Source organism: Cherax quadricarinatus, chromosome 96 (assembly GCF_038502225.1).
Source record: "Cherax quadricarinatus isolate ZL_2023a chromosome 96, ASM3850222v1, whole genome shotgun sequence".
NCBI classification, from domain to species: domain Eukaryota; kingdom Metazoa; phylum Arthropoda; class Malacostraca; order Decapoda; family Parastacidae; genus Cherax; species Cherax quadricarinatus.
Genome location: NC_091387.1, coordinates 5,241,501 through 5,267,656, shown reverse-complemented (window position 1 = coordinate 5,267,656; position 26,156 = coordinate 5,241,501).

Sequence of the window (26,156 nt, the reverse complement as noted above, 5' to 3'; positions counted from 1 at the left end):
TATCTCTAGCTCTCTCTATCTCTAGCTCTCTCTCTCTCTCTAGCTCTCTCTCTCTTGTTCTCTCTCTCTTGCTCCCTCTCTCTTGCTCTCTCTCTCTCTAGCTCTCTCTCTCTCTAGCTCTCTCTCTCTAGCTCTCTCTCTCTCTAGCTCTCTCTCTCTCTAGCTCTCTCTCTCTCTCTCTCTCTCTCTCTCTATCTCTCTCTCTCTAGCTCTCTCTCTCTAGCTCTCTCTCTCTCTAGCTCTCTCTCTCTAGCTCTCTCTCTCTAGCTCTCTCTAGCTCTCTCTAGCTCTCTCTCTCTAGCTCTCTCTCTTTCTCTAGCTCCCTCTCTCTAGCTCTCTCTAGCTCTCTCTAGCTCTCTCTCTCTAGCTCTCTCTCTTTCTCTAGCTCCCTCTCTCTAGCTCTCTCTCTCTAGCTCTCTCAAGCTCCCTCTCTCTAGCTCTCTCTGTCTCTCTCTAGCTCTCTCTCTCTAGCTCTCTCTCTCTCTCTCTAGCTCTCTCTCTAGTTTTCTCTTTCTAGCTCTCTCTCTCTAGCTCTCTCTCTCTCTCTCTCTCTCTCTCTCTCTCTCTCTCTCTCTCTCTCTCTCTCTCTCTCTCTCTCTCTCTCTCTCTCTCTCTCTCTCTCTCTCTCTCTCTCTCTCTCTCTCTCTCTCTCTCTCTCTCTCTAGCTCTCTCTCTGGTTCTCTCTCTCTCTCTAGATCTCTCTCTAGCTTTCTCTAGCTCTCTCTCTCTAGCTTTCTCTAGCTCTCTCTCTCTAGTTCTCTCTCTCTAGCTCTCTCTCTCTATCTCTCTCTAGTTCTCTCTAGCTCTCTCTAGCTCTCTCTCTCTAGTTCTCTCTCTCTAATTCTCTCTCTCTATAGCTCTCTCTCTAGCTCTCTCTAGTTCTCTCTCTCTATAGCTCTCTCTAGCTCTCTCTAGTTCTCTCTCTCTATAGCTCTCTCTCTAGCTCTCTCTAGTTCTCTCTCTCTATAGCTCTCTCTCTAGCTCTCTCTAGTTCTCTCTCTCTATAGCTCTCTCTAGCTCTCTCTTTCTAGTTCTCTCTCTCTTTCTAGTTCTGTCTCTCTAATTCTCTCTAGCTCTATCTTTCTAGTTCTCTCTCTCTAGCTCTCTCTAGCTCTCTCTCTCTAGTTCTCTCTCTCTAGTTCTCTCTCTCTAGCTATCTCTCTCTAGCTCTCTCTAACTCTTTATAGCTCTCTCTAGTGCTCTCTTTCTAGCTCTCTCTAGCTCTCTCCAGCTCTCTCTAGCTCTCTCTAGCTCTCTCTAGTTCTCTCTCTCTCTCCCTCTATCTATCTCTTTCTCCCCAACATTCCAACACATCCCCTTCCCCAACGTTCCAACACATCCCCCTCCCCCAACATTCCAACACATCCCCCTCCCCAACATTCCAACACATCCCCCTCACCCAACATTCCAACACATTCCCTCCCCAACATTCCAACACATCCCCCTCCCCCAACATTCCAACACATCCCCTTCCCCTAACATTCCAACACATCCCCCTCCCCAACATTCCAACACATCCCCTCACCCAACATTCCAACACATTCCCTCCCCCAACATTCCAACACATTCCCCTCCCCCAACATTCCAACACTTCCCCTTCCCCAACATTCCAACACATCCCCTTCCCCAACGTTCCAACACATCCCCCTCCCCAACATTCCAACACATCCCCCTCACCCAACATTCCAACACATTCCCTCCCCAACATTCCAACACATCCCCCTCCCCCAACATTCCAACACATCCCCTTCCCCAACATTCCAACACATCCCCCTCCCCCAACATACCAACACATTCCCCTCCCCCAACATTCCAACACATCCCCCTCCCCCCAACATTCCAACACATCCCCCTCCCCCAACATTATAACACATCCCCCTCCACCAACATTCCAACACATCCCCCTTCCCCAACATTCCAACACATCCCCCTCTCCAACATTCCAACACATCCCCCTCCCCAACATTCCAACACATCCCCCTCCCCAACATTCCAACACATCCCCCTCCCAAACATTCCAACACATCCCCTCCCCCAATATTCCATCACATCCCCCTCCCCCAACATTCCAACACATCCCCCTTTCCTAACATTCCAACACATCCCCCTCCTCCAACATTCCAACACATCCCCCTCCCCCAACATTCTAACACATCCCCCTCTCCCCAACATTCCAACACATCCCCCTCCCCAACATTCCAACACATCCCCCTCCCCAACATTACAAGACATCCCCCTCCCCCAATATTCCAACACATCCCCCACCCCCAACATTCCAACACATCCCCCTCCTCCAACATTCCAACACATCCCCCTCCCCCAACATTTCAACACATTCCCCTCCCTAACATTCCAACACATCCCCCTCCCCAACATTCCAACACATCCCCCTCCCCCCAAATTCCAACACATTCCCCTCCCCCAACATTCCAATACATCCCCGTCCCCCAACATTCCAACACATCCCCCTCCCCCAACATTCCAACACATCCCCTTCCATAACATTCCAACACATCCCCCTCCCCCAACATTCCAACACATCCCCCTCCCCCAACATTCCAACACATCCCCTTCCATAACATTCCAACACATCCCCCTCCCCCAACATTCCAACACATCCCCCTCCCCAACATTCCAACACATCCCCCTCCTCAAACATCTCAACACATCCTCCTCCCCAACATTCCAACACATCCCCCTCCCCCAACATTCCAACACATACCCCTCCCCCAACATTCCAACACATCCCCCTCCCTAACATTGAAACACATCCCCCTCCCCCAACATTCCAACACATCCCCCTCCCCTACATTCCAGCACATCCCCCTCCCCAAACATTCCAACACATCCCCCTCCTCTAACATTCCAACACATTCCCCTCCCCCAACATTCCAACACATCTCCCTCCTCCAACATTCCAACACATCCCCCTCCCCCAACATTCCAACACATCCCCCTCCCCAAAAATTCCAACACATCCCCCTCCCCAACATTATAACACATCCCCCTCTCCCAAACATTCCAACACATCCCCCTCCCATCATATTCCAACACATCCCCCTCCCCAACATTTCAACACATCCCCCTCCCCAACATTCCAACACATCCCCCTCCCACAACATTCCAACACATCCCCCTCCCCCAACATTCCAACACATCCCCCTCCCCAACATTCTGACACATCCCCCTCTCCCCAACATTCCAACACATCCCCATCCCCTCACATTCCAACACATCCCCCTCCCCAACATTCCAACACACCCCCCTCCCCCAACATTCCAACACATCCCCCTTCCCTAACATTCCAACACATCCCCCTCCCCAACATTCCAACACATCCCCCTACCCTAACATTCCAACACATCCCCCTCCCCAACATTCCAACACATCCCCCTCCCCCAACATTCCAACACATCCCCCTCCCCAACATTCCAACACATCCCCCTCCCCAACATTCCAACACATCCCCCTCCCCCAACATTCCAACACATCCCCCTCCCCAAAGATTCCAACACATCCCCCTCCCCAACATTCTAACACATCCCCCTCTCCCCAACATTCCAACACATCCCCCTCCCCTTATATTCCAACACATCCCCCTCCCCAACATTCCAACACATCCCCCTCACCCAACATTCCAACACATCCCCCTCCCCAAAGATTCCAACACATCCCCCTCCCCAACATTCTAACACATCCCCCTCTCCCCAACATTCCAACACATCCCCCTCCCCTTATATTCCAACACATCCCCCTCCCAAACATTCCAACACATCCACCTCCCCTCAACATTCCAACACATCCCCTCCCCAACATTCCAACACATCCCCCTCCCCCAACATTCCAACACATCCCCCGCCCCCAACATTCCAACACATCCCCCTCCCCCAACATTCCAACACATCCCCCTCCCCAACATTCTAACACATCCCCTCTCCCCAACATTCCAACACATCCCCCTCCCCTCACATTCCAACACATCCCCCTCCCCAACACTCCAACACATCCCCCTCCCCCAACATTCCAACACATCCACCTCCCCTCAACATTCCAACACATCCCTCTCACCAACATTCCAACACATCCCCCTCCCCTCACATTCCAACACATCCCCCTCCCCAACATTCCAACACATCCCCCTCCCCCACCATTCCAACACATCCCCCTCCCCCAACATTCCAACACATCCCTCTCCCCCAACATTCCAACACATCCCCCTCCCCCAACATTCCAACACATCCCCCTCCCCAACATTCCAACACATCCCCCTCCCCCAACATTCCAACACATCCCCCTTTCCTAACATTCCAACACATCCCCCTCCTCCAACATTCCAACACATTCCCCTCCCCAACATTCCAACACATCCCCCTCCCCCCAATATTCCAACTCATCCCCCTCCCCAACATTCCAACACATCCCCCTTCCCAACATTCCAACACCTCCCCCTCCCCAACATCTCAACACATCCCCGTCCCCCAACATTCAAACACATCCCCCTCCCCCTCCCCTCCCCCTCCCCTCCCCTCCCCTCCCCCTCCCCTCCCCCCCCCTCCCCTCCCCCTCCCCTCACATTCCAACACATCTCATATGAATTCCGGTTTTTCTCGATTTCAATTCCGTGATTCCAGATTCCCATTCCCAGTCTTAGAGGATTCCCAGTTATTCTCCCCCCTCTCCCCCTCCCTGTTCCCCCTCTCCCCCCTCCCTGTTCTCCCCTCTCCCCTCCCTGTTCTTCAATTTCCCCCTCCCTGTTCTTCTTTCTCTCCCTCCCTGTTCCCCCTCTTCCCCTCCCTGTTCCCCCTCTCTCACTCCCTGTTCCCCCCTCTCTCCCTCCCTGTTCCCCCTCTCCCCCTCCCTGTTTCCCCCTCCTCCTACCCCGGAACCCCTATCTCATTCTCAGTACCTACGTAGGTGCGTACTTAAGTACCTAAGTAGGTACCTACGTAAGCACCTAGGTAGGTACATACATAAATTCCTACGCAGGTACCTACATAAGTAACTACGTAATTACCAACGTAGGTACCTACATAAATATCTACATAGGCACGTACATAAGTACCAAAGTAGGTACCTACGTACGTACCTATATAAATACCTACGCAGGTACCTACATAAGTACCTAAGTAGGCACCTACATAAGTAATTACGTAGGTACCTACATATGTACTTACATAATTACCTACGAAGGTACGTACATAAATGCCAAGGTAGGTACCTACATAAGTACCTACGTCGGTACCTATATAAGTACCTACTTAGGTACTTACATAAGTATCAACGTAGGTACTTACATAACTACCTACGTAGGTATATATATAAGTACCTACGGAGGTACCTACATAATTCCCTACGTAGGTACCTACATAATTCCCTACGTAGGTACCATCCGCGAAGCCAAACCAAAACTCTCTCCCCACCCCTCTCCCTCTCCCCGACCCTCCCCCTCCCGTCTCCCTCTCCCCTCCCCTATCCCCTTTCTCCCTCCCTTTTCATTTACTCACAACTCCCCCTTCCTCCCCTCCCCTCTCCCCTAATCCCCTCCCCTTTCCCCTCACCCCCTCCCCTTTCCCCTCACCCCGTCCCCTCCCCCGCGGTTATTCCCCTCCTTCAGGCCTCAAAATAGGCCATTACTAACTTATTCAGAAGTTGCAAGTACCTCTGTACCTCTGTACCTCTGTACCACTGTACCTCTGTACCACTGTACCTCTGTACCTCTGTACCACTGTACCTCTGTACCTCTGTACCTCTGTACCACTGTACCTCTGTACCTCTGTACCTCTGTACCACTGTACCTCTGTACCTCTGTACCACTGTACCACTGTACCACTGTACCTCTGTACCACTGTACCACTGTACCTCTGTACCTCTGTACCTCTGTACCACTGTACCTCTGTACCTCTGTACCACTGCACCTCTGTACCACTGTACCACTGTACCTCTGTACCACTGTACCTCTGTACCTCTGTACCTCTGTACCACTGTACCACTGTACCACTGTACCTCTGTACCTCTGTACCACTGTACCTCTGTACCACTGTACCACTGTACCACTGTACCACTGTACCACTGTACCTCTGTACCTCTGTACCACTGTACCTCTGTACCTCTGTACCTCTGTACCACTGCACCTCTGTACCTATGTACCACTGTACCATTGTACCACTGTACCTCTGTACCTCTGTACCTCTGTACCACTGTACCTCTGTACCACTGTACCACTGTACCTCTGTACCTCTGTACCTCTGTACCACTGCACCTCTGTACCTCTGTACCACTGTACCTCTGTACCTCTGTACCACTGTACCACTGTACCACTGTACCTCTGTACCTCTGTACCTCTGTACCACTGCACCTCTGTACCTCTGTACCACTGTACCTCTGTACCTCTGTACCACTGTACCACTGTACCACTGTACCTCTGTACCTCTGTACCACTGTACCTCTGTACCACTGTACCACTGTACCTCTGTACCTCTGTACCTCTGTACCACTGTACCACTGTACCTCTGTACCACTGTACCTCTGTACCTCTGTACCACTGTACCACTGTACCTCTGTACCTCTGTACCTCTGTACCACTGTACCTCTGTACCACTGTCCCACTGTACCTCTGTACCTCTGTACCTCTGTACCACTGCACCTCTGTACCTCTGTACCACTGTACCTCTGTACCACTGTACCACTGTACCACTGTACCACTGCACCTCTGTACCTCTGTACCACTGTACCACTGTACCACTGTACCTCTGTACCACTGTACCACTGTACCACTGTACCTCTGTACCTCTGTACCACTGTACCTCTGTACCTCTGTACCTCTGTACCACTGCACCTCTGTACCTCTGTACCACTGTACCTCTGTACCACTGTACCACTGTACCACTGTACCACTGTACCACTGTACCACTGTACCACTGTACCACTGTACCACTGTACCTCTGTACCACTGTACCTCTGTACCACTGTACCTCTGTACCACTGTACCTCTGTACCACTGTATCTCTGTACCACTGTACCACTGTACCACTGTACCTCTGTACCACTGTACCTCTGTACCACTGTACCTCTGTACCACTGTACCACTGTACCACTGTACCACTGTACCTCTGTACCACTGTACCACTGTACCACTGTACCACTGCACCTCTGTACCTCTGTACCACTGTACCACTGTACCTCTGTACCTCTGTACCACTGTACCACTGTACCACTGTACCTCTGTACCTCTGTACCACTGTACCTCTGTACCTCTGTACCACTGTACCACTGTACCTCTGTACCTCTGTACCACTGTACCTCTGTACCTCTGTACCTCTGTACCACTGTACCTCTGTACCTCTGTACCACTGTACCACTGTACCACTGTACCTCTGTACCTCTGTACCACTGTACCTCTGTACCTCTGTACCACTGTACCACTGTACCACTGTACCTCTGTACCACTGTACCACTGTACCTCTGTACCTCTGTACCACTGTACCTCTGTACCTCTGTACCACTGTACCACTGTACCACTGTGCCTCTGTACCTCTGTACCACTGTACCACTGTACCACTGTACCTCTGTACCACTGCACCTCTGTACCACTGCACCTCTGTACCTCTGTACCACTGTACCTCTGTACCTCTGTACCACTGTACCACTGTACCACTGTACCTCTGTACCACTGTACCTCTGTACCTCTGTACCTCTGTACCTCTGTACCACTGTACCTCTGTACCACTGCACCTCTGTACCTCTGTACCTCTGTACCACTGTACCACTGTACCTCTGTACCTCTGTACCACTGTACCACTGTACCACTGTACCTCTGTACCTCTGTACCTCTGTACCACTGCACCTCTGTACCACTGTACCACTGTACCACTGTACCACTGTACCACTGTACCTCTGTACCACTGTACCACTGTATCACTGTACCTCTGTACCTCAGTACCACTGGACCACTGTGCCTGTGTACCACTGTACCTGTGTACCACTGTAAATGTGTACCACTGTACCTCTGTACCACTGTACCTCTGTACCACTGTACCACTGTACCTCTGTACCACTATACCTCTGCACCACTGTACCTATGTACCACTGTACCTCTGTACCACTGTACTTCTGTACCATGGTACCTCTGTACCACTGCACCTCTGTACCACTGTACTTCTGTACCACTGTACCACTGTACCTCTGGACCACTGTACCTCTGTACCACTGTACCTCTGGACCACTGCACATCTGTATCACTGTACCTCTGTACCTCTGCACCACTGCACCTCTGTACTACTGTACCACTGTTACTCTGGACCACTGTACCTCTGTACCAATGTACCACTGTACCTCTGGACCACTGTACCTCTGTAGCACTGTACCTCTGTAGCACTGTACCTCTGGACCACTGTACATCTGTTCCACTGTACCACTGTACCTCTGGACCACTGTACCTCTGTAGCACTGTACCTCTGGACCACTGCACATCTGTACCACTGTACCACTGTACCTCTGGACCACTGTACCTCTGTAGCACTGTACCACTGTACCACTGTACCTCTGGACCACTGTACCTCTGTAGCACTGTACCTCTGGACCACTGCACATCTGTACCACTGTACCTCACTACCACTATACCTCTGCACCACTGTAAGACTGTACCTGTCTACCACTGTACCTCTGTACCACTATACCTCTGCACCACTGTACCACTGTACCTCTGTACCACTATATCTCTGGACCACTTTGCCTCTGTACCACTATACCTCTGCACCGCTGTACCACTGTACCTCTGTACCACTATACCTCTGCACCACTGTACCACTGTACCTCTGTACCACTATACCTCTGCACCACTGTACCACTATACCTCTGTACCACTATATCTCTGGACCACTTTGCCTCTGTACCACTATACCTCTGCACCGCTGTACCACTGTACCTCTGTACCACTATACCTCTGCACCACTGTACCACTGTACCTCTGTACCACTATATCTCTGGACCACTTTGCCTCTGTACCACTATACCTCTGCACCACTGTACCACTGTACCTCTGTACCACTATACCTCTGGACCACTTTGCCTCTGTACCACTGTACCTCTGTACTTCTGCAACACTGTACCACTGTACCTCTGTACCACTGAACCTTTGTCCCACTATACCTCTGTTCCACTATGCCTCTGCACCACTGTACCTCAATACCACTACACCTGTGTACCAGTTTGCCTCTGTACCACAGTACCTCTGGACCACTGCACCTCTACACCACTGTACCTATAATCCATGACCCAGGATAAACACCATCCCTATAATCCATGCCTAAGAATAACCCCTATAATCCATGACTCAGGATAATCACCTCTATAATCCATGACTCAGAATAATCACCATCCCTATAATCCATGAACCAGGATAATCACCTCTATAATCCATGACCAGGATAATCACATCTATAATCCATGACCAGGATAATCACATCTATAATCCATGACCAGGATAATCACATCTATAATCCATGACCAGGATAATCACATCTATAATCCATGACCAGGATAATCACATCTATAATCTATGACTCAGGATATTAACCGCCCCTATAATCCATGAACAAGGATAATCACCACCCCTATAATCCATGACCAGGACACTCACCATCCCTATAATCCATGACTCTAGATAATCACCATCCGTATTATCCATGACCAGGATAATCACCTCTATAATCCATGACCAGGATAATCACCTCTATAATCCATGACCAGTATAATCACCTCTATAATCCATGACCAGGATAATCACCTCTATAATCCATGACCAGGATAATCACCTCTATAATCCATGACCAGGATAATCACCTCTATAATCCATGACCAGTATAATCACCTCTATAATCCATGACCAGGATAATCACCTCTATAATCCATGACCAGGATAATCACCTCTATAATCCATGACCAGGATGATCACCTCTATAATCCATGACCAGGATAATCACCTCTATAATCCATGGCCAGGATAATCACTTCGATAATCCATGACCAGAATAATCGCCTCTATAATCCATGACCAGGATTATCACCTCTATAATCCATGACCAGGATGATCACCTCTATAATCCATGACCAGGATAATCACCTCTATAATCCATGACCAGGATGATCACCTGTATAATCCATGACCAGGATGATCACCTCTATAATCCATGACCAGGATGATCACCTGTATAATCCATGACCAGGATGATCACCTCTATAATCCATGACCAGGATGATCACCTGTATAATCCATGACCAGGATAATCACCTCTATAATCCATGACCAGGATGATCACCTGTATAATCCATGACCAGGATGATCACCTCTATAATCCATGACCAGGATAATCACCTCTATAATCCATGTCCAGGATAATCACTTCGATAATCCATGACCAGAATAATCACCTCTATAATCCATGACGAAGATTATCACCTCTATAATCCATGACCAGGATAATCACCTCTATAATCCATGACCAGAATAATCACCTCTATAATCCATGACGAGGTTTATCACCTCTATAATCCATGACCAGAATAATCACCTCTATAATCCATGACCAGGATAATCACCTCTATAATCCATGACCAGGATAATCACCTCTATAATCCATGACCAGGATAATCACCTCTATAATCCATGACCAGAATAATCACCTCTATAATCCATGACCAGGATAATCACCTCTATAATCCATGACCAGTATAATCACCTCTATAATCCATGACCAGGATAATCACCTCTATAATCCATGACCAGAATAATCACCTCTATAATCCATGACCAGGATAATCACCTCTATAATCCATGACCAGAATAATCACCTCTATAATCCATGACGAGGATAATCACCTCTATAATTCTTGACCAGAATGATCCTAGGTCTTTCAGCTGGATTATACTTTCTCCAGGTGTGTACTTCTCCAGGTGTGTACTTTCTCCAGGTGTGTACTTTCTCCAGGTGTGTACTTTCTCCAGGTGTGTACTTTCTCCAGGTGTGTACTTTCTCCAGGTGTGTACTTTCTCCAGGTGTGTACTTTCTAATGGTGTGTACTTTCTCCAGGTGTGTACATCTCCAGGTGTGTACTTTCTCCAGGTGTGTACATCTCCAGGTGTGTACTTTCTCCAGGTGTGTACTTCTCCATGTGTGTACTTTCTCCAGGTTTGTACTTTCTCCAGGCGTGTACTTTCTCCAGGTGTGTACTTTCTCCAGGTGTGTACTTTCTACAGGTATGTGCTTTCTCCAGGTGTGTACTTTCTCCAGGTGTGTACTTTCTCCAAGTGTGTACTTTCTCCAGCTGTGTACTTTCTCCAGGTGTGTACTTTCTCCAGGTTTGTACTTTCTCCAGGTGCGCACTTTCTCCAGGTGTGTACTTTCTAAAGGTGTGTACTTTCTCCAGGTTTGTACTTTCTCCAGGTGTGTACTTTCTCCAGGTGTGAACTTTCTCCAGGTGTGTACTTTCTCCAGGTGTGTACTTTCTCCCTGTGTGAACTTTTTTCAGGTGTGTACTTTCTCCCGGTGTGTACTTTTTACAGATGTGTACTTTCTCCCGGTGTGTACTTTTTACAGATGTGTACTTTCTCCCGGTGTGTACTTTTTTCAGGTGTGTACTTTCTCCCTCTCTCCCCATCTTACTCTCCCCTCTCATTTCCCCTCATAACCCTGATGCAAACGTGTGTTTTTAATCGCAAGTCTCCCCTCACCCCTCACCCTCCCGACTCCCCTCACCCTCCCGACTCCCCTCACCCTCCCGACTCCCCTCACCCTCCCGTCTCCCCTCACCCTCCCGACTCCCCTCACCCTCCCGTCTCCCCTCACCCCACCACTCACCCCTTATCCCTCCCCTCATTCCCCTCAGATTGTGATTAAAGATTTATTCTATATCCTATAGCTTTTCCCTGTTTTGGCCCAGATATATATATATATATATATATATATATATATATATATATATATATATATATATATATATATATATATATATATATATATATATATATATTATATATATATAATATATATATATATATATATATATATATATATGTGTGTGTGTGTGTGTGTGTGTGTGTGTGTGTGTCTGTCTGTCTGTGGGTGGCAGTGTGGGTGGCAGTGTGGGTGGGAAAACTGCCACGTGCAGAGGGGATGCCAAAAATCCCTGCAGCTGGGCGGCAGATCAGGAGGATGATCTGGGATGGGCGGCTAGTGGGTGGCAGTGGGTGGTTGTGGGCTGCAGTGGGTGGCAGTGAGCTACAGTGGGCGGCAGTAGGCTGCAGTGGGCGGCAGTGGGCTCCAGTAGGTGGCAGTGAGCCCCAGTGGGTGACAGTCAGCTTCAGTGGGTGGCAGTGGGTTGCAGTGGGCGGCAGTGAGCTACAGTGGGCGGCAGTGAGCTACAGTGGGCGGCAGTGAGCTACAGTGGGCGGCAGTGAGCTACAGTGGGCGGCAGTGGGTAGCAGTGAGTGGCAATGGGTGGCAGTGGGCGACATAACCCCTTACCATCACTCACCCAGTACTTCCCCCCCATTACAAGTGCCCCCCACCCATTACATTACCCCCTCCCACATCCTGTGTACTCCCAGGTTAATTTTATGGGTAATTTGCGTGTGTCAGCTGAGGAAGTGGCTGTTAGAGGCCGACCCCCTCCCCTTATTAACCACTGATGGAGGGGTAATTGCTGTCATCGGCTACCCCCTTCCCCATTTCCCCCTCCCTCACCCCCCTCCTCCCCTCTGAGGGGAGAATTTAGTGCCATGTGCATATATTTTTATATATATTCCCTTCTCGCCCCCCCATTATTAAGTCCTCCCCTCCCCCTCCACCTCCCCTTGAGGAAGGGGGGCCCACCTCTCTTTTCCACACACCTCTTCCACTCCCCTCCCCTCACTTCCCCTCATTCTCTCATTTTTTAACCCCCTCGCATCTCCTCCCCTCAACCCCCACCCCATCTCTCTCTTCTCTCCATCACCTCCCCTCCCCTCACCTCCCCCTCCCCTCACCTCCCCTCCCCTCACCTCCCCCTCCCCTCACCTTCCCTCCTGCCAAAAGACTAAATATTTATGGAAAAACTTGTGTTAATTGTACCCCCCTTCCTGCCCCTTCCCCCTCCCCCTCCTCTCCCTTCCCTCTCGCCTCCCCTCCTCCCTTCCCCCTTCCCCCTCCCCCCTCCCACAAGATCTTGCGGAAGATTCCAGCCCAAACTTTTGGACTGTTGATTAATTAGTTTTTATAGGACTGACGAAACCGGCCGGAGAAACATTTGGGAATCAGTCCCTGACTGAAAGTTTTCAAGAGTGGTTTCAAGAGTGTTTTCTAGAGAATTTTCAAGCGTTTTGAAGTGCATTTTCCAGATTGTTTTCTAGAGTTTTACAAGAGTACTGTCTAGAGTGGTTTCCAGAGAAATTTCTAGTGTTTTCAAGAAAAGTATCGAGATTGATTTCAAGAGTGGTTTCAATAGTACTTTTAAGAGTGGTTTCAAGAGTGGTTTCAAGAGAGGTTTCAAGAGTGGTTTCAAGAGTAGTTTCAGGAGTGGTTTAAGAGTGGTTTCAAGAGTAGTTTCAGGAGTGGTTTAAGAGTGGTTTCAAGAGTGGTTTTAAGAGTGGTTTCAAGAGTGGTTTTAAGAGTAGTTTCAAGAGTGGTTTCAAGAGTAGTTTCAGGAGTGGTTTAAGAGTGGTTTCAAGAGTGGTTTTAAGAGTGGTTTCAAGAGTGGTTTTAAGAGTAGTTTCAAGAGTGGTTTCAAGAGTAGTTTCAGGAGTGGTTTAAGAGTGGTTTCAAGAGTGGTTTTAAGAGTAGTTTCAAGAGTGGTTTCAAGAGAGGTTTCAAGAGTGGTTTCAAGAGTAGTTTCAGGAGTGGTTTAAGAGTGGTTTCAAGAGTGGTTTCAAGAGTGGTTTTAAGAGTGGTTTTAAGAGTGGTTTCAAGAGAGGTTTCAAGAGTGGTTTCAAAAGTGGTTTCAAGAGTGGTTTTAAGAGTGGCTTCAAGAGTGGTTTTAAGAGTGGTTTCAAAAGTGGTTTCAAGAGTAGTTTCAGGAGTAGTTTCAAGAGTGGTTTTAAGAGAGGTTTCAAGAGTAGTTTCAAGAGTGGTTTTAAGAGCGGTTTCAAGAGTGGCTTCAAGAGTGGTTTCAAGAGTGGTTTTAAGAGTGGTTTCAAGAGTGGTTCCAATAGTAGTTTCAAGAGTAGTTTCAAGAATGGTTTTAAGAGTGGCTTCAAGAGTGGTTTCAAGAGTGGTTTTAAGAGTGGTTTCAAGAGTGGTTCCAATAGTAGTTTCAAGAGTAGTTTCAAGAATGGTTTTAAGAGTGGCTTCAAGAGTGGTTTCAAGAGTGGTTTTAAGAGTGGCTTCAAGAGTGGTTTTAAGAGTGGTTTCAAGAGTGGTTTCAGGAGTAGTTTCAAGAGTAGTTTAAAGAGTGGTTTCAAGAGTAGTTTCAAGAGTAGTTTCAAGAGAGGTTTCAAGAGTAGTTTCAAGAGTAGTTTCAGGAGTGGTTTCAAGAGTAGTTTCAAGAGTAGTTTCAAGAGTAGTTTCAAGAGTGGTTTCAAGAGTAGTTTCAAGAGTAGTTTCAAGAGTGGTTTCAAGAGTAGTTTCAAGAGTAGTTTCAAGAGTGGTTTCAAGAGTAGTTTCAAGAGTAGTTTCAAGAGTAGTTTCAAGAGTAGTTTCAAGAGTGGTTTCAAGAGTAGTTTCAAGAGTAGTTTCAAGAATGGTTTCAAGAGTAGTTTCAAGAGTAGTTTCAAGAGTGGTTTCAAGAGTAGTTTCAAGAGTAGTTTCAAGAGTGGTTTTAAGAGTGGTTTCAAGAGTGGTTTTAAGAGTGGTTTCAAGAGTGGTTTCAAGAGTAGTTTTAAGAGTAGTTTCAAGAGTAGTTTTAAGAGTGGTTTCAAGAGTAGTTTCAAGAGTAGTTTCAAGAGTAGTTTCAAGAATGGTTTCAAGAGTGGTTGGGGTGTTGTACTGTGTTACCGACGGTCTCTTGAAATCAATAACCTGGACCACATCGAGGGGAAACTAGCCACTCTGAGGGGAGTCTAGCCACTCTGAGGGGAGTCTAGCCACTCTGAGGGGAACTAGCCACTCTGAGGGGAGTCTCGCCACTCTGAGGGGAGTCTAGCATTTCTGAGGGGAGTCTAGCCACTCTGAGGGGAGTCGAGCCACTCTGAGGGCAGTCTAGCCACTCTGAGCAGAGTCTAGCCACTCTAAGGGGAGTCGAGCCACTCTGAGGAGAGTCGAGTCACTCTGAGGGGAGTCTAGCCACTCTGAGGGGAGTCTAGCCACTATGGAGTCGAGCCACTCTGAGGGGAGTCGAGCCACTCTGAGGGGAATCTAGCCACTCTGAGGGGAGTCTAGCCACTCTGAGGGGAGTCGAGCCACTCTGAGGGGAGTCTAGCCACTCTGAGGGGAGTCGAGCCACTCTGAGGGGAGTCTAGCCACCCTGAGGGGAGTCTAGTCACTCTGAGGAGAGTCGAGTCATTCTGAGGGTAGTCTAGCCACTCTGAGGGTAGTCTAGCCACTCTGAGGGGAGTCTAGCCACTCTGAGGGGAGTCTAGCCACTCTGAGGGGAGTCTAGCCACTCTGAGGGGAGTCGAGCCACTCTGAGGGGAGTCTAGCCACTCTGAGGGGAGTCGAGCCACTCTGAGGGGAGTCTAGCCACTCTGAGGGGAGTCTAGCCACTCTGAGGGGAGTCTAGCCACTCTGAGGGGAGTCGAGCAACTCTGAGGGGAGTCTAGCCACTCTGAGGGGAGTCGAGCCACTCTGAGTTGAGTCGAGCCACTCTGAGCGGAGTCGAGGATCTCTGAGGGGAATCTAGCCACTCTGAGGGGAGTCTAGCCACTCTGAGTGGAGTCGAGCCACTCTGAGGGGAGTCTAGCCACTCTGAGGGGAGTCCAGCCACTCTGAGGGGAGTCTAGCCACTTTGAGGGGAGTCTACCCACTCTGAGGGGAGTCTAGCCTCTCTCAGGGGAGTCTAGCCGCTTTGAGGGGAGTCTAGCCACTCTGAGGGGAGTCTGGCCACTCTGAGGGAGTCTAACCACTCTGAGGGGAGTCTAGCCGCTCTAAGGGGAGTCGAGCCACTCTGGTGAGGGAGTCTAGCCACTCTGAAGGGAATACAGGGACTCTGAGGGGATTCTAGCCACTCTAAGGGGAGTCTAGGAAACTCTTAGGGGAGTCTAGCCGCTCTGAGGGGAGTCTAACCGCTCTAAGGGCAGTCTAGCCGCTCTGAGGGGAGTCTAGCCGCTCTGAGGGGAGTCTAGCCGCTCTAAGGGGAGTGTAGCCGCTCTGAGGGGAGTCTAGCCGCTGTAAGGGGTGTCGAGCCACTCTGGTGATTTCGTCTAGCCACTTTGAGGGGAGTCTAGCCACTCTGAGAGAAGTCTAGCCGCTCTAAGGGGAGTCGAGCCACCCTGGTGAGGGAGTCTAGCCACTCTGACGGGAATCTAGGCACTCTGAGGGGATTCTAGCCACTCTGAGGGGAGTCTAGGAAACTCGTAGGGGAGTCTAGTGGCTCTGAGGGGAGTTTAACCGCTCTTAGGGGAGTCGAGCCACTCTCGTGAGTTGAGTCTATCAACTTTGAGGGGAGTCTAGGCACTCTTAGGAGAGTCTAGAAACTCTGAGTGGAGTCTAGCCACTCTGAAGGGAGTCTAGCTACTCTGAGGGGAGTCTAACCGCTCTGAGAGGAGTCTAGCCACTCTTAAGGGAGTCTAGCCGCTCTGAGGGGAGTCTAGCCGCTCTGAGGGGAGTCTAACCGCTCTAAGGGGAGTCGAGCCACTCTGGTGAGGGAGTCTAGCCACTCTGAGGGGAGTACAGCCACTTTGAGGGTAGTCTAGCCACTCTGAGGGGAGTCCAGCCACTTTGAGGGTAGTCTAGCCACTCTGAGGGGAGTCTAGCCACTCTGAGAGGAGTCTAGCCACTATGAGGGGAATCTAACCACTCTGAGGGGAAACTAGCAACTCTGAGGATAGTATAGCCACTCTGAGGGGAGTCTAGGCACTCTGAGGGGAGTCTAGCCACTCTGAAGGGAATCTAGCCACTCTGACGGAAGTCTAGTCACTTTGAAGGGACTCTATTCACTCTGAGGGGAGTCTAGGCACTCTGAGGAGAGTCTAGGCACTCTGAGCGGAATCTAGCCACACTGAGAGGAGTCTAGTCTCTGTGAGGGTAGTCTAGCCACTCTGAGGGGAGTGTAGCCACTCTGAAGGCAATCTAGCCACTCCGAGGGAAGTCTAGTCACTCTGAGGGGACTCTAGTCACTCTGAGGAGAGTCTACTAACTCTGAGGGGAGTCTAGCCACTCTGAAGGGAGCATAGCCACTCTGAGAGCAGTCTACCCACTCTGAAGGGAATCTAGCCACTCTGAGGGGAGTCTAGTCACTCTGAGGGGAGTCTAGCCACTCTGGTGGGAGTCTAGGCACTCTGAGGGGAATCTAGCCACTCTGATAGGAGTCTAGTCTCTGTGAGGGTAGTCTAGCCTCTGTGAGGGGAGTCTAGCCACTCTGATGGGAGTCTAGCCACTCTGGTGGGAGCATAACCACTCTGAGGGGAGTCTAGGCACTCTGATGGGAGTCTAGGCACTCTGAGGGGAATCTAGCCACTCTGAGAAGAGTCTAGTCTCTGTGAGGGTAGTCTAGCCACTCTGAGGGGAGTCTAGCCACTCTGAAGGGAATCCAGACACTCTGAGGGAAGCCTAGTCACTCTGAGGGGACTCTATTCACTCTTAGGGGAGTCTAGGCACTCTGAGAGGAATCTAGGCACCCTGAGGGGAATCCAGCCACTCTGAGAGGAGTCTAGTCTCTGTGAGGGTAGTCTAGCCATTCTGAGAGGAGTCTAGCCACCCTGAAGGGAATCTAGCCGCTCTCAGGGAAGTCTAGTCACTCTGAGGGGACTCTATTCACTCTGAGAGGAGTTTACTCACTCTGAGGGGAGTCTAGAGACTCTGAAGGGAGCATAGCCACTCTGAGAGGAGTCTACCCACTCTGAAGGGAATCTAGCCACTCTGAGGGGAGTCTAGTCACTCTGAGGGGAGTCTAGCCACTCTGATGGGCGCAAACCCACTCTGAGGGGAGTCTAGGCACTCTGAAGGGAATCTAGCCAATCTGAGGGGAGTCTAATGACTCTGAGGTGACTCTAGTCACTCTGAGGGGAGTCTAGTCACTGTGAGGGGAGCCTTATCACTCTGAGAGAACTCTAGTCACTCTGAGCGGAGTCTAGCCACCCTGAGGGGAGACTAGGTACAATTCCTCTGAGGGAAGCTTAGCTGCTCAGAGAGAGAGAGAGAGGGAGAGAGAGAGAGAGAGAGAAAGAGAGAGAGAGAAAGAGGAGAGAGAGGTTGAAAAATAGAGAATAAAGAGGGGAAGGGATGGGATGAGAGAGGGGAATAGGTGAGGAAATAAAGGTAAGGCAATAAAGAGAGGAAAAATACAGAGATAAGAGGAGAGGGGAAAATAATGAAGAGAGGGGAAAAGGGGTAAATGGGGAGAGATGAAGATGAGGGAAACAGAGGGGAAAGAGGGTAGAGGGAGAGAGATAAGAATGAGGGAATAAAGAGAGGGGAAAGAGGGGAGAGATGGGGAAATATTTCAGGACTAAGAGCCATGAGGGGTCTGAGGGGACACAAGGTGTTTGTAAATCTTCCCCTCACCACCGAGAGGACCTGAGGGAGACTACTCTGGCCAGTGTGGAGGAGAGGGGAGAGTAGAGAGGGAGAAAAAGAGAGAGTAGATAGAGGAGACAATAAAGAGAGGAGATAGTAGAGAGGGAGAGGGTAGAGAAGGGAGATAGTAGAGAGGGGAAGTAGTAGAGAGGGGAGGTAGTAGAGAGGGGAGATAGTAGAGAGGGGAGATAGTAGAGAGGGGAGATAGTAGAGAGGGGAGAGAGTAGAGAAGCGAGATAGTAGAGAGGGGAGATAGTAGAGAGGAGAGATAGTAGAGAGGGGAAATAGTAGAGAGGGGAGATAATAGAGAGGGGAGATAGTAGAGAGGGGAGATAGTAGAGAGGGGAGATAGTGGAGAGGGGAGATAGTAGAGAGGGGAAATAGTAGAGAGGGGAGATAGTAGAGAAGAGAGATAGTAGAGAGGGGAGATAGTAGAGACGAGAGATAGTAAAGAGGGGAGATAGAAGAGAGGGGAGATAATAGAGAATAGAGATAGTAGAGAGGGGAGATAGTAGGAGAAGAGAGATAGTAGAGAGGGGAGATAGTAAAGAGGGGAGATAGTAGACAAGAGAGATAGTAGAGAAAAGAGATAGTAGAGAGGGGAGTTAGTAGAGAGGGGAGATATTAGAGAAGGGAGATAGTAGAGAGGGGAGATAGTAGAGAGGAGAGATAGTAGAGGAGAGAGATAGTAGAGAGGGGAGATAGTAGAGACTGGAGATAGTAGAGAGGGTAGTTAGTAGAGAGGGGAGATAGTAGAGAGGGGAGATAGTAGAGACTGGAGATAGTAGAGAGGGTAGTTAGTAGAGAGGGGAGATAGTAGAGAGGGGAGATAGTAGAGACTGGAGATAGTAGAGAGGGTAGTTAGTAGAGAGGGGAGATAGTAGAGAGGGGAGATAGTAGAGAGGGGAGACAGTAGAGAGGGGAGATAGTAGAGAGGGGAGATAGTAGAGAGGGAGAGAGTAGAGAGGGGAGATAGTAGAGAGGGGAGATAGTAGAGAGGGGAGTTAGTAGAGAGGGGAGATAGTAGAGAGGGGAGTTAGTAGAGAGGGGAGATAGTAGAGAGGGAGATAGTAAAGAGGGGAAATAGTAGAGAGGAGAGTTAGTAGAGAGGGGAGATAGTAGAGAAGAGAGAGAGTAGAGAGGGGAGATGGAAGAGAGGGGAGATAGTAGAGAGGGGAGATAGTAGAGAGGGGAGTTAGTAGAGAGGGGAGATAGTAGAGAAGAGAGATAGTAGAGAGAGGAGATAGTAGAGAAGAGAGATAGTACAGAGGGGAGATAGTAGAGAGGGGAGATAGTAGAGAGGGAAGATAGTAGAGAGGGGAGATAGTAGAGAGGGGAGATAGTAGAGAAGAGAGATAGTAGAGAGGGGAGAAAGTAGAGAGGGGAGATAGTAGAGAGGGAAGATAGTAGAGAGGGGAGATAGTAGAGAGGGGAGATAGTAGAGAAGAGAGATAGTACAGAGGGGAGATAGTAGAGAGGGGAGATAGTAGATAGGGAAGATAGTAGAGAGGGGAGATAGTAAAGAGGGGAGATAGTAGACAAGAGAGATAGTAGAGAAAAGAGATAGTAGAGAGGGGAGTTAGTAGAGAGGAGAGATATTAGAGAAGGGAGATAGTAGAGAGGGGAGATAGTAGAGAGGAGAGATAGTAGAGGAGAGAGATAGTAGAGAGGGGAGATAGTAGAGAGAGGAGATAGTAGATAGGGAAGATAGTAGAGAGGGGAGATAGTAGAGAGGGGAGATAGTTGAGAGGGGAGATAGTAGAGAGGGGAGATAGAGAAGAGAGATAGTAGAGAGGGGAGATAGTAGAGAGGGAGAGAGTAGAGAGGGGAGATAGTAGAGAGTGAGAGAGTAGAGAAGGGAGATAGTAGAGAGGGGAGATAGTAGAGACTGGAGATAGTAGAGAGGGGAGATAGTAGAGAGAGGAGATAGTAGAGAGGGGAGATAGTAGTGAAGGGGGAGTATTGAGGGGAGAGAACAGTGAGGGGAGAGAACATTGAGGGGAGTGAGTAGTGAGGGGGGAGAGAGTAGTGAGGGGAGAGAACAGTGAGGGGAGTGAACAGTGAAGGGAGGCAGTAGTGAGAGGAGAGAGTAGTGAAGGGGAGGAGTAGTGAGGGGAGACAGTAGTGAGGGGAGAGATTAGAGAGGGGAGACAGTAGTTAGGGGAGACAGAAGGAGGGGAGAAAATAGTGAGGGGGACAGTAATTAGGGGAGAGAGTAGTTATGGGAAAGAATAGTGAGGGGAGAGGGTAGTGAGGGGAGAGAGTAGTTAGAGGAGACAGTAGTGAGGGGAGACAGTAATGAAGGGAGAGAGTAAAGAGGGGGAGAGTAGCGAGGGGAGAGAGTAGTAAGGGGAAACATTTGTGAGGGGAGACTGTAGTGACGGGAGACAGTAGTGAGGGGAAACAACAGTGAGAGGAGACACTAGTGAGTGGAGACAGCAGTGAGGAGAGAAAGCAGTGAGGGGAGACAGCAGTGAGAAGAGACAGCAGTGAGGGGAGACAGTAGTGAGGGGAAACAACAGTGAGAGGAGACACTAGTGAGTGGAGACGGCAGTGAGGAGAGAAAGCAGTGAGGGGAGACAGCAGTGAGAAGAGACAGCAGTGAGGGGAGACAGTAGTGAGGGGAGAGAGTAGTGAGGGGAGACAGCAGTGAGGAGAAACAGCAGTGAGGGGAGACAGCAGTGAGGAGAGACAGCAGTGAGAGGAGACAGCAGTGAGGAGAGACAACAGTGAGGGGAGACAGCAGTGAGGAGAGACAGCAGTGAGAGGAGACAGTAGTGAGGGGAGACAGTAGTGAGGGGAGACAACAGTGAGGGGAGACAGCAGTGAGGAGAGACAGCAGTGAGAGGAGACAGTAGTGAGGGGAGACAGTAGTGAGGGGAGACAGTAGTGAGGGGAGACAGTAGTGAGAGGAGACAGAAGTGAGGGTAGACAGTAGTGAGGGGAGACAGCAGTGAGGAGAGACAGCAGTGAAAGGAGACAGCAGTGAGGAGAGACAGCAGTGAGAGGAGACAGAAGTGAGGGGAGACAGTAGTGAGGGGAGAGAATAGTGAGGGGAGACAGTAGTGAGGGGAGACAGCAGTGAGGAGAGACAGTAGTGAGGGGAGACAGCAGTGAGGAGAGACAGTAGTGAGGGGAGACAGCAGTGAGGAGAGACAGCAGTGAGAGGAGACAGTAGTGAGGGGAGACAGTAGTGAGGAGAGACAGCAGTGAGGAGAGACAGCAGTGAGAGGAGACAGCAGTGAGGAGAGACAGTAGTGAGGGGAGACAGCAGTGAGAGGAGACAGTAGTGAGGGGAGACAGTAGTGAGGGGAGACAGCAGTGAGAGGAGACAGTAGTGAGGGGAGACAGTAGTGAGGGAAAAGAATAGAGAGGGGAGACAGTAGTGAGGGGAGACAGCAGTGAGGAGAGACAGTAGTGAGGGGAGACAGTAGTGAGGGGAGACAGCAGTGAGAGGAGACAGTAGTGAGGGGAGACAGTAGTGAGGGGAGACAGCAGTGAGAGGAGACAGTAGTGAGGGGAGACAGTAGTGAGGGAAAAGAATAGAGAGGGGAGACAGTAGTGAGGGGAGACAGCAGTGAGGAGAGACAGTAGTGAGGGGAGACAGCAGTGAGGAGAGACAGTAGTGAGGAGAGACAGTAGTGAGAGGAGACAGCAGTGAGGAGAGACAGTAGTGAGGGAAAAGAATAGAGAGGGGAGACAGTAGTGAGGGGAGACAGCAGTGAGGAGAGACAGTAGTGAGGGGAGACAGTAGTGAGAGGAGACAGCAGTGAGGAGAGACAGTAGTGAGGGAAAAGAATAGAGAGGGGAGACAGTAGTGAGGGGAGACAGCAGTGAGGGGAGACAGCAGTGAGAGGAGACAGTAGTGAGGGGAGACAGTAGTGAGGGAAAAGAATAGAGAGGGGAGACAGTAGTGAGGGGAGACAGCAGTGAGGAGAGACAGTAGTGAGGGGAGACAGCAGTGAGGAGAGACAGTAGTGAGGGGAGACAGCAGTGAGAGGAGACAGCAGTGAGGAGAGACAGTAGTGAGGGGAGACAGCAGTGAGGAGAGACAGCAGTGAGAGGAGACAGTAGTGAGGGGAGACAGTAGTGAGGGGAGACAGCAGTGAGAGGAGACAGTAGTGAGGGGAGACAGCAGTGAGGAGAGACAGTAGTGAGCGGAGACAGCAGTGAGAGGAGACAGTAGTGAGGGGAGACAGTAGTGAGGGGAGACAGCAGTGAGAGGAGACAGTAGTGAGGGGAGACAGTAGTGAGGGGAGACAGTAGTGAGGGAAAAGAATAGAGAGGGGAGACAGTAGTGAGGGGAGACAGCAGTGAGGAGAGACAGCAGTGAGGAGAGAAAGCAGTGAGAGGAGACAGTAGTGACGGGAGACAGTAGTGACGGGAGACAGAAGTGAGGAGACAGCAGTGAGGGGAGACAGTAGTGAGGGGAGACAGTAGTGACGGGAGACAGTAGTGACGGGAGACAGAAGTGAGGAGACAGCAGTGAGGGGAGACAGCAGTGAGGAGAGACAGCAGTGAGGAGAGAAAGCAGTGAGAGGAGACAGTAGTGAGGGGAGACAGTAGTGACGGGAGACAGAAGTGAGGAGACAGCAGTGAGGGGAGACAGTAGTGAGGGGAGACAGTAGTGACGGGAGACAGAAGTGAGGAGACAGCAGTGAGGGGAGACAGTAGTGAGGGGAGACAGCAGTGAGAGGAGACAGTAGTGAGGGGAGACAGTAGTGACGGGAGACAGTAGTGACGGGAGACAGAAGTGAGGAGACAGCAGTGAGGGGAGACAGTAGTGAGGGGAGACAGTAGTGAGGGGAGACAGTAGTGACGGGAGACAGAAGTGAGGAGACAGCAGTGAGGGGAGACAGCAGTGAGAGGAGACAGTAGTGAGGGGAGACAGTAGTGACGGGAGACAGAAGTGAGGAGACAGCAGTGAGGGGAGACAGTAGTGAGGGGAGACAGCAGTGAGAGGAGACAGTAGTGAGGGGAGACAGTAGTGACGGGAGACAGTAGTGACGGGAGACAGAAGTGAGGAGACAGCAGTGAGGGGAGACAGTAGTGAGGGGAGACAGCAGTGAGGAGAGAAAGCAGTGAGAGGAGACAGTAGTGAGAGGAGACAGTAGTGAGGGGAGACAGCAGTGAGGAGAGAAAGCAGTGAGAGGAGACAGTAGTGAGGGGAGACAGTAGTGAGGGGAGACAGTAGTGAGGGGAGACAGTAGTGAGGAGAGAAAGCAGTGAGAGGAGACAGTAGTGAGGGGAGACAGCAGTGAGGAGAGAAAGCAGTGAGAGGAGACAGTAGTGAGGGGAGACAGTAGTGAGGGGAGACAGCAGTGAGGAGAGAAAGCAGTGAGAGGAGACAGTAGTGAGGGGAGACAGTAGTGAGGGGAGACAGTAGTGAGGGGAGACAGTAGTGAGGAGAGAAAGCAGTGAGAGGAGACAGTAGTGAGGGGAGACAGTAGTGAGGGGAGACAGCAGTGAGGGGAGACAGCAGTGAGAGGAGACAGTAGTGAGGGGAGACAGTAGTGAGGGGAGACAGTAGTGAGAGGAGACAGCAGTGAGGGGAGACAGTAGTGAGGAGAGACAGCAGTGAGAGGAGACAGTAGTGAGGGGAGACAGTAGTGAGGGGAGACAGCAGTGAGGGGAGACAGCAGTGAGGAGAGAAAGCAGTGAGGGGAGACAGCAGTGAGGGGAGACAGTAGTGAGGGGAGACAGCAGTGAGGGGAGACAGTAGTGAGGAGAGACAGCAGTGAGAGGAGACAGTAGTGAGGGGAGACAGTAGTGAGGGGAAAGAATAGTGAGGGGAGACAGTAGTGAGGAGAAACAGCAGTGAGGGGAGACAGCAGTGAGGGGAGACAGTAGTGAGGAGAGACAGCAGTGAGAGGAGACAGTAGTGAGGGGAGACAGTAGTGAGGGGAGACAGTAGTGAGGGGAAAGAATAGTGAGGGGAGACAGTAGTGAGAGGAGACTGTAGTGAGGAGAAACAGCAGTGAGGGGAGACAGTAGTGAGGGGAGACAGTAGTGAGGGGAGACAGCAGTGAGGAGAGACAGCAGTGAGGAGACAGCAGTGAGGGGAGACAGTAGTGAGGAGAGACAGCAGTGAGAGGAGACAGTAGTGAGGGGAGACAGTAGTGAGGGGAAAGAATAGTGAGGGGAGACAGTAGTGAGAGGAGACTGTAGTGAGGAGAAACAGCAGTGAGGGGAGACAGCAGTGAGGGGAGACAGCAGTGAGGAAAGACAGCAGTGAGGGGAGACAGCAGTGAGGGGAGAGAGTAGTGAAGGGAGGAGTAGTGAGCGGAGACAGTAGTGAGGGGAGAGAATAGTGAGGGGAGACAGTAATGAGGGGAGACAGCAGTGAGGGGAGACAGCAGTGAGGGGAGATTACAACGAATTAAGATGTTGTCAGTCTTAAAGTGGGAAATAAGTGGTAAGTGGCAGCTCAGGATGCCACTTACAGGAGGCTGAGGGAGAGGGGAGGTGAGGGGAGAGTGGACGGGAGGAGAGTGGGGACAGAAGAGAGGCTAATTAAAGACTGTGTGTGTATCTGATGAAGTTGAGTGAGAGGCCTCATCCTACTGTAGAATGACACTGTAGGTATGTATGATCCAGTATGTGTATGATCCAGCATGTGTATCATCTAGTATGTGTATGATCCAGTATGTGTATGATCCAGCATGTGTATCATCTAGTATGTATATGATCCAGTATGTGTATGATCCAGCATGTGTATCATCTAGTATGTGTATGATCCAGTATGTGTATGATCCAGTATGTGTATGATCCAGCATGTGTATGATCCAGTATGTGTATGGTAGAGTATGTGTATGATCCAGCACTTGTATGATCCAGTATGCGTATGATCCAGCAAGTGTATGATTCAGTATGTGTGTGATCCAGCAAGTGTATGATCCAGAATGTGTATGATCCAGCATGTGTATGATAGAGTATGTGTATGATCCAGTATGTGTATGATCCAGTATGTGTATGATCCAGCATGTGTATGATCCAGTATGTGTATGATCCAGAATGTGTATGATTCAGCATGTGTATGATCCAGTATTTGTATGATCCAGAATGTGTATGATCCAGCATGTGTATGATCCAGTATTTGTACGATTCAGTATGTGTATGATCCAGAATGTGTATGATCCAGTATGTGTATGATCCAATATGTGTATGATCCAGCATGTGTATGATCCAGTATGTGTATGATCCAGCATATGTATGATCCAGTATGTATATGATCCAGTATGTGTATGATCCAGTATGTGTATGATCCAGCATGTGTATGATCCAGCATGCGTATGATCCAGTATGTGTATGATCCAGTATGTGTATGATCCAGTATGTGTATGATCCAGTATGTGTATGATCCAGTATGTGTATGATCCAGCATGTGTATGATCCAGTATATGTATGATCCAGTATGTGTATGATCCAATATTTGTATGATCCAATATGTGTATGATCCAGTATGTGTATGATCCAGTATGTGCATGATCCAGTATGTGTATGATCCAGTATGTG